This window comes from Oncorhynchus nerka, unplaced genomic scaffold (genome assembly GCF_034236695.1).
Source record: "Oncorhynchus nerka isolate Pitt River unplaced genomic scaffold, Oner_Uvic_2.0 unplaced_scaffold_4026, whole genome shotgun sequence".
In the NCBI taxonomy this organism is placed as follows: Eukaryota; Metazoa; Chordata; class Actinopteri; order Salmoniformes; family Salmonidae; genus Oncorhynchus; species Oncorhynchus nerka.
Genome location: NW_027037270.1, coordinates 5,001 through 12,820, shown reverse-complemented (window position 1 = coordinate 12,820; position 7,820 = coordinate 5,001). Strand labels below are relative to the sequence as shown.

Here is a 7,820-nt window from a genome sequence, read left to right as displayed (position 1 = left end):
CATCAGATAAAAGTAAGTGAAGGGGGCGGGACCGTCTCTGACATCAGATAAAAGTAAGTGAAGGGGCGGGACCGTCTCCGACATCTGATAAGGGTAAGTGAAGGGGGCGGGACCGTCTCTGACATCAGATAAAAGTAAGTGAAGGGGCGGGACCGTCTCCGACATCAGATAAAAGTAAGTGAAGGGGGCGGGACCGTCTCCGACATCAGATAAAAGTAAGTGAAGGGGGCGGGACCGTCTCTGACATCAGATAAAAGTAAGTGAAGGGGCGGGACTGTCTCCGACATCTGATAAAAGTAAGTGAAGGGGGCGGGACCGTCTCTGACATCAGATAAAAGTAAGTGAAGGGGCGGGACCGTCTCCGACATCAGATAAAAGTAAGTGAAGGGGGCGGGACCGTCTCCGACATCAGATAAAAGTAAGTGAAGGGGGCGAGACCGTCTCCGACATCAGATAAAAGTAAGTGAAGGGGGCGGGACCGTCTCCGACATCAGATAAAAGTAAGTGAAGGGGGGGACCGTCTCGACATCAGATAAAAGTAAGTGAAGGGGGCGGGACCGTCTCTGACATCAGATAAAAAAGTAAGTGAAGGGGCGGGACCGTCTCCGACATCAGATAAAAGTAAGTGAAGGGGGCGGGACCGTCTCCGACATCAGATAAAAGTAAGTGAAGGGGGCGGGACCGTCTCTGACATCAGATAAAAGTAAGTGAAGGGGCGGGACCGTCTCCGACATCAGATAAAAGTAAGTGAAGGGGGCGGGACCGTCTCCGACATCAGATAAAAGTAAGTGAAGGGGGCGGGACCGACTCCGACATCAGATAAAAGTAAGTGAAGGGGCGGGACCGTCTCCGACATCTGATAAAAGTAAGTGAAGGGGGCGGGACCGTCGTGTAGATATTCGGTGATATCTTTCCCTGTAAGATCTTGGAATGCACTCAGCGACGACGAGACGGAGCTCAATAGCACGAATAGTCTTGTTTTTTTTAAAACATTTTGTGGACGTTATTTTTGCCATCTAATCTGTCTTTATGAAAGACAAAACGACTGCCCTGACATGTAAGTATCCTCGGCATTCTTTAAGACACTGCTATGCGAATACACAGGGATGTATTTCATTATGGCTCATTCTTTATTAGCCTGCTTGCTCGTGGGCATCTCATACTTTGAGAAGGTAAAACATTAGGATGAAGAAGGCCCCCGGTTCACCCCACAAGCTCCCGGGACCCGGTTATAACAACATTTATTATCTACTGGTATGTTAAAATAACGTTGGACTGATAAGAAGTATTGTGTTCTCTCGGCGCTCTGCAGAGGTTCCTTCTTTTCTCACCTCAACGTGAATCAGTCAAGTCGCTCAGCTCTGCTTGTGGGGAAAAATGCCACAAGCAACACGATAACAGGACCGCTACTCAACTAAAAGGTTGGTGTCGAAAAGGAAAAGGGATTTGATTGATTGTTTTAAGCTATTGATAATGAATATCGATGGATCCTTTACAGGCTTATTCACTTTGTATATGGACCGTTTTCTGATCAAGTCTAGGGTTAAACAACAATGCGAGGCTACATCTCTGGAGTTGACTTCGGAAAATTGTCTGGATTCTGTGTTTGTTTTATTGACAGTTTTATTAAACGTGAAAATGTATTGATCGGGGAATGATTCGAACACTTGACAGATAATCGATTTGGAGAATTGTGCTTGTTGCGCGTGAACAGTTGTAACAGGACTTTTACTGCAGCTGAGCAATTTAGTCTTTTAACTGTTCTATTTATATTTATTTATAGTTTTGTTGTTGTTTTTTTCACTCAAAATTACTGAACCAGTATCTTTTATTCTGAAATGTATAAACTTTGTCTATCTGTCCTGGACTAAGATTTAATGAATGACCGCGAAAGTAAATTATTTCTCTAGAATAAACCGAGAGCCAGGTGAGAGTTTAACCAGCCCGAAACCGACACAGACTTCCCCGTGTTCCAAATATTCATTATGTATAACAGTGTTGAGACATTCTGAATCTGCATGGCACACTCTCTCTGATCAAAATAAATAACTTATCATAGTACCTTCATTAAATCATCAATAGCGGTGTGTTTGGAGACGGGAGTTTTTGAAGGGGGGTGTTCCGTTCGTTGTGCGGAAAATATATAACAATCAATGCCCTATTTCTTTGACGCCTGCCCCCCCCCCCCATCTTTGCCCTTTCCCACTGGTTTCGGGAGCTGAATGTAGGAGAAGACTAGGAGAGCTACTACCCTCCAGTTTGTACTTTTGCATTTCCAGAGGCCTTTCTTGGCGTATGGCCTCTCCCCCCCCCCTCCGATAGCCTCCCTCCTCCTAGTCTTTTGTATGTCAGAGAACATGCGTCATTGGGAGCCGGTTTAATCCAGAAGTTAAATAGAAAAATGGCCAGAGAGTAAAGTTCATATGGACTGATGGGATATTTCTGTATTTCTTACTGATACACTAACCCAGGCAGTTCTGCAGTACAGGCTCCTTATGAGTCTGTCTCTGTCTGTCACTGTGTTGGACCCCTGTCTGTGTTGGACCCCTGTCTGTCTGTGTGTGGAACCCTGTCTGTCTGTCTGTCTGTGTGGGACCCCTGTCTGTGTTGGACCCCTGTCTGTCTGTGTGTTGGACCCCTGTCTGTCTGTGTTGGATCCCTGTCTGTCTGTGTTGGACCCCTGTCTGTGTTGGGCCCCTGTCTGTGTTGGACCCCTGTCTGTATTGGACCCCTGTCTGTGTTGGACCCCAGTCTGTCACTGTGTTGGACCCCTGTCTGTGTTGGACCCCAGTCTGTCACTGTGTTGGACCCATGTCTGTGTTGGACCCCTGTCTGTGTTGGACCCCAGTCTGTCACTGTGTTGGACCCCTGTCTGTATGGGACCCCTGTCTGTGTTGGACCCCTGTCTGTCACTGTGTTGGGCCCCTGTCTGTGTTGGGCCCCTGTCTGTGTTGGACCCCTGTCTGTATGGGACCCCTGTCTGTATGGGACCCATGTCTGTCTGTGTGGGACCCCTGTCTGTGTTGGACCCCTGTCTGTCTGTGTGGGACCCCTGTCTGTGTTGGACCCCTGTCTGTGTTGGACCCCTGTCTGTCTGTGTTGGACCCCTGTCTGTCTGTGTGGGACCCCTGACTGTATGGGACCCATGTCTGTCTGTGTGGGACCCCTGTCGGTGTGTTGGACCCCTGTCTGTGTGTTGAACCCCTGTCTGTCTGTGTTGGACCCCTGTCTGTGTGTTGCACCCCTGTCTGTGTTGGACCCCTGTCTGTCTGTGTGTTGGATCCCTGTCTGTCTGTGTTGCACCCCTGTCTGTATGTGTGTTGCCCCTGTCTGTGTGTTGGACCCCTGTCTGTGTTGGACCCCGGTCTGTGTTGGACCCCTGTCTGTGTTGGACCCCTGTCTGTCTGTGTTGGACCCCTGTCTGTCTGTGTTGGACCCCTGTCTGTCTGTGTTGGACCCCTGTCTGTCTGTGTTGGACCCCGGTCTGTGTTGGACCCCTGTCTGTCTGTGTGGGATATATATATATATATATATATATACCAGGTGAGGCTACTGTAGGCTATTGACTTTAATTCATTGTTTACTATATATATATATATATATATATATTATTTTTAATTTCCACCATAATTTGCAAATAAATTCATTAAAAATCCTACAATGTGATTTTCTGGATTTTTTCCTTCATTTTGTCTGTCATAGTTGAAGTGTACCTATGATGAAAATTACAGGCCTCTCTCATCTTTTTAAGTGGGAGAACTTGCACAATTGGTGGCTGACTAAATACTTTTTTGCCCCACTGTATATATATATATATACCAGGTGAGGCTACTGTAGGGTATGTTATACCCCACTGTATTTAATACCAGGTGAGGCTACTGTAGGGTATGTTATACCCCACTGTATTTAATACCAGGTGAGGCTACTGTAGGGTATGTTATACCCCACTGTATTTAATACCAGGTGAGGCTACTGTAGGGTATGTTATGCCCCACTGTATTTAATACCAGGTGAGGCTACTGTAGGGTATGTTATGCCCCACTGTATTTAATACCAGGTGAGGCTACTGTAGGGTATGTTATACCCCACTGTATATATATATATATACCAGGTGAGGCTACTGTAGGGTATGTTATGCCCCACTGTATTTAATACCAGGTGAGGCTACTGTAGGGTATGTTATGCCCCACTGTATTTAATACCAGGTGAGGCTACTGTAGGGTATGTTATACCCCACTGTATTTAATACCAGGTGAGGCTACTGTATGGTATGTTATGCCCCACTGTATTTAATACCAGGTGAGGCTACTGTAGGGTATGTTATGCCCCACTGTATTTAATACCAGGTGAGGCTACTGTAGGGTATGTTATGCCCCACTGTATTTAATACCAGGTGAGGCTACTGTAGGGTATGTTATGCCCCACTGTATATATATATATACCAGGTGAGGCTACTGTAGGGTATGTTATGCCCCACTGTATTTAATACCAGGTGAGGCTACTGTAGGGTATGTTATACCCCACTGTATATATATATATACCAGGTGAGGCTACTGTAGGGTATGTTATGCCCCACTGTATTTAATACCAGGTGAGGCTACTGTAGGGTATGTTATGCCCCACTGTATTTAATACCAGGTGAGGCTACTGTATGGTATGTTATACCCCACTGTATTTAATACCAGGTGAGGCTACTGTAGGGTATGTTATGCCCCACTGTATTTAATACCAGGTGAGGCTACTGTAGGGTATGTTATGCCCCACTGTATTTAATACCAGGTGAGGCTACTGTAGGGTATGTTATACCCCACTGTATTTAATACCAGGTGAGGCTACTGTAGGGTATGTTATTCCCCACTGTATTTAATACCAGGTGAGGCTACTGTAGGGTATGTTATGCCCCACTGTATTTAATACCAGGTGAGGCTACTGTAGGGTATGTTATACCCCACTGTATTTAATACCAGGTGAGGCTACTGTATGGTATGTTATGCCCCACTGTATTTAATACCAGGTGAGGCTACTGTAGGGTATGTTATGCCCCACTGTATTTAATACCAGGTGAGGCTACTGTAGGGTATGTTATACCCCACTGTATTTAATACCAGGTGAGGCTACTGTAGGGTATGTTATACCCCACTGTATATATATATACCAGGTGAGGCTACTGTAGGGTATGTTATACCCCACTGTATTTAATACCAGGTGAGGCTACTGTAGGGTATGTTATACCCCACTGTATTTAATACCAGGTGAGGCTACTGTAGGGTATGTTATACCCCACTGTATTTAATACCAGGTGAGGCTACTGTAGGGTATGTTATGCCCCACTGTATTTAATACCAGGTGAGGCTACTGTAGGGTATGTTATGCCCCACTGTATTTAATACCAGGTGAGGCTACTGTAGGGTATGTTATGCCCCACTGTATATATATATATACCAGGTGAGGCTACTGTAGGGTATGTTATGCCCCACTGTATTTAATACCAGGTGAGGCTACTGTAGGGTATGTTATGCCCCACTGTATTTAATACCAGGTGAGGCTACTGTAGGGTATGTTATGCCCCACTGTATTTAATACCAGGTGAGGCTACTGTAGGGTATGTTATGCCCCACTGTATATATATATATACCAGGTGAGGCTACTGTAGGGTATGTTATGCCCCACTGTATTTAATACCAGGTGAGGCTACTGTAGGTATGTTATACCCCACTGTATTTAATACCAGGTGAGGCTACTGTAGGGTATGTTATGCCCCACTGTATTTAATACCAGGTGAGGCTACTGTAGGGTATGTTATACCCCACTGTATTTAATACCAGGTGAGGCTACTGTAGGGTATGTTATGCCCCACTGTATTTAATACCAGGTGAGGCTACTGTAGGGTATGTTATGCCCCACTGTATTTAATACCAGGTGAGGCTACTGTAGGGTATGTTATGCCCCACTGTATTTAATACCAGGTGAGGCTACTGTAGGGTATGTTATACCCCACTGTATTTAATACCAGGTGAGGCTACTGTAGGGTATGTTATACCCCACTGCATTTAATACCAGGTGAGGCTACTGTAGGGTATGTTATACCCCACTGTATTTAATACCAGGTGAGGCTACTGTAGGGTATGTTATACCCCACTGCATTTAATACCAGGTGAGGCTACTGTAGGGTATGTTATACCCCACTGTATTTAATACCAGGTGAGGCTACTGTAGGGTATGTTATACCCCACTGTAGATATATATATACCAGGTGAGGCTACTGTAGGGTATGTTATACCCCACTGTATTTAATACCAGGTGAGGCTACTGTAGGGTATGTTATGCCCCACTGTATATATATATATATACACCAGGTGAGGCTACTGTAGGGTATGTTATGCCCCACTGTATTTAATACCAGGTGAGGCTACTGTAGGGTATGTTATGCCCCACTGTATTTAATACCAGGTGAGGCTACTGTAGGGTATGTTATGCCCCACTGTATATATATATATACCAGGTGAGGCTACTGTAGGGTATGTTATGCCCCACTGTATTTAATACCAGGTGAGGCTACTGTAGGGTATGTTGTGCCCCACTGTATTTAATACCAGGTGAGGCTACTGTAGGGTATGTTATGCCCCACTGTATATATATATACCAGGTGAGGCTACTGTAGGGTATGTTATGCCCCACTGTATTTAATACCAGGTGAGGCTACTGTAGGGTATGTTATACCCCACTGTATATATATATATACCAGGTGAGGCTACTGTAGGGTATGTTATGCCCCACTGTATTTAATACCAGGTGAGGCTACTGTAGGGTATGTTATGCCCCACTGTATTTAATACCAGGTGAGGCTACTGTAGGGTATGTTATGCCCCACTGTATATATATATATACCAGGTGAGGCTACTGTAGGGTATGTTATGCCCCACTGTATTTAATACCAGGTGAGGCTACTGTAGGGTATGTTATACCCCACTGTATTTAATACCAGGTGAGGCTACTGTAGGGTATGTTATACCCCACTGTATTTAATACCAGGTGAGGCTACTGTAGGGTATGTTATGCCCCACTGTATTTAATACCAGGTGAGGCTACTGTAGGGTATGTTATACCCCACTGTATTTAATACCAGGTGAGGCTACTGTAGGGTATGTTATGCCCCACTGTATTTAATACCAGGTGAGGCTACTGTAGGGTATGTTATGCCCCACTGTATTTAATACCAGGTGAGGCTACTGTAGGGTATGTTATGCCCCACTGTATTTAATACCAGGTGAGGCTACTGTAGGGTATGTTATACCCCACTGTATTTAATACCAGGTGAGGCTACTGTAGGGTATGTTATACCCCACTGTATTTAATACCAGGTGAGGCTACTGTAGGGTATGTTATACCCCACTGCATTTAATACCAGGTGAGGCTACTGTAGGGTATGTTATACCCCACTGTATTTAATACCAGGTGAGGCTACTGTAGGGTATGTTATACCCCACTGTATATATATATATATACCAGGTGAGGCTACTGTAGGGTATGTTATACCCCACTGTATTTAATACCAGGTGAGGCTACTGTAGGGTATGTTATGCCCCACTGTATATATATATATATACACCAGGTGAGGCTACTGTAGGGTATGTTATGCCCCACTGTATTTAATACCAGGTGAGGCTACTGTAGGGTATGTTATGCCCCACTGTATTTAATACCAGGTGAGGCTACTGTAGGGTATGTTATGCCCCACTGTATATATATATACCAGGTGAGGCTACTGTAGGGTATGTTATGCCCCACTGTATTTAATACCAGGTGAGGCTACTGTAGGG

At 45.0% G+C, this 7,820-nt stretch overlaps 1 long non-coding RNA gene across 2 annotated transcripts in view; it reads left to right on the top strand.

The window, feature by feature from the left end:
* Positions 1 to 886: 886 nt before the first annotated feature.
* LOC135566605 (uncharacterized) overlaps positions 887 to 7,820 on the top strand; it is an 11,773-nt gene continuing 4,839 nt past the window's right edge. The window contains exons 1-2 of one of the 2 annotated variants that reach the window (XR_010462137.1): positions 887 to 1,057; positions 1,313 to 1,421. This is a non-coding gene — a long non-coding RNA (uncharacterized LOC135566605). The remainder of the gene's footprint in view (positions 1,058 to 1,312; positions 1,422 to 7,820) is intronic. The other variant, XR_010462136.1, reaches the window with a different exon arrangement.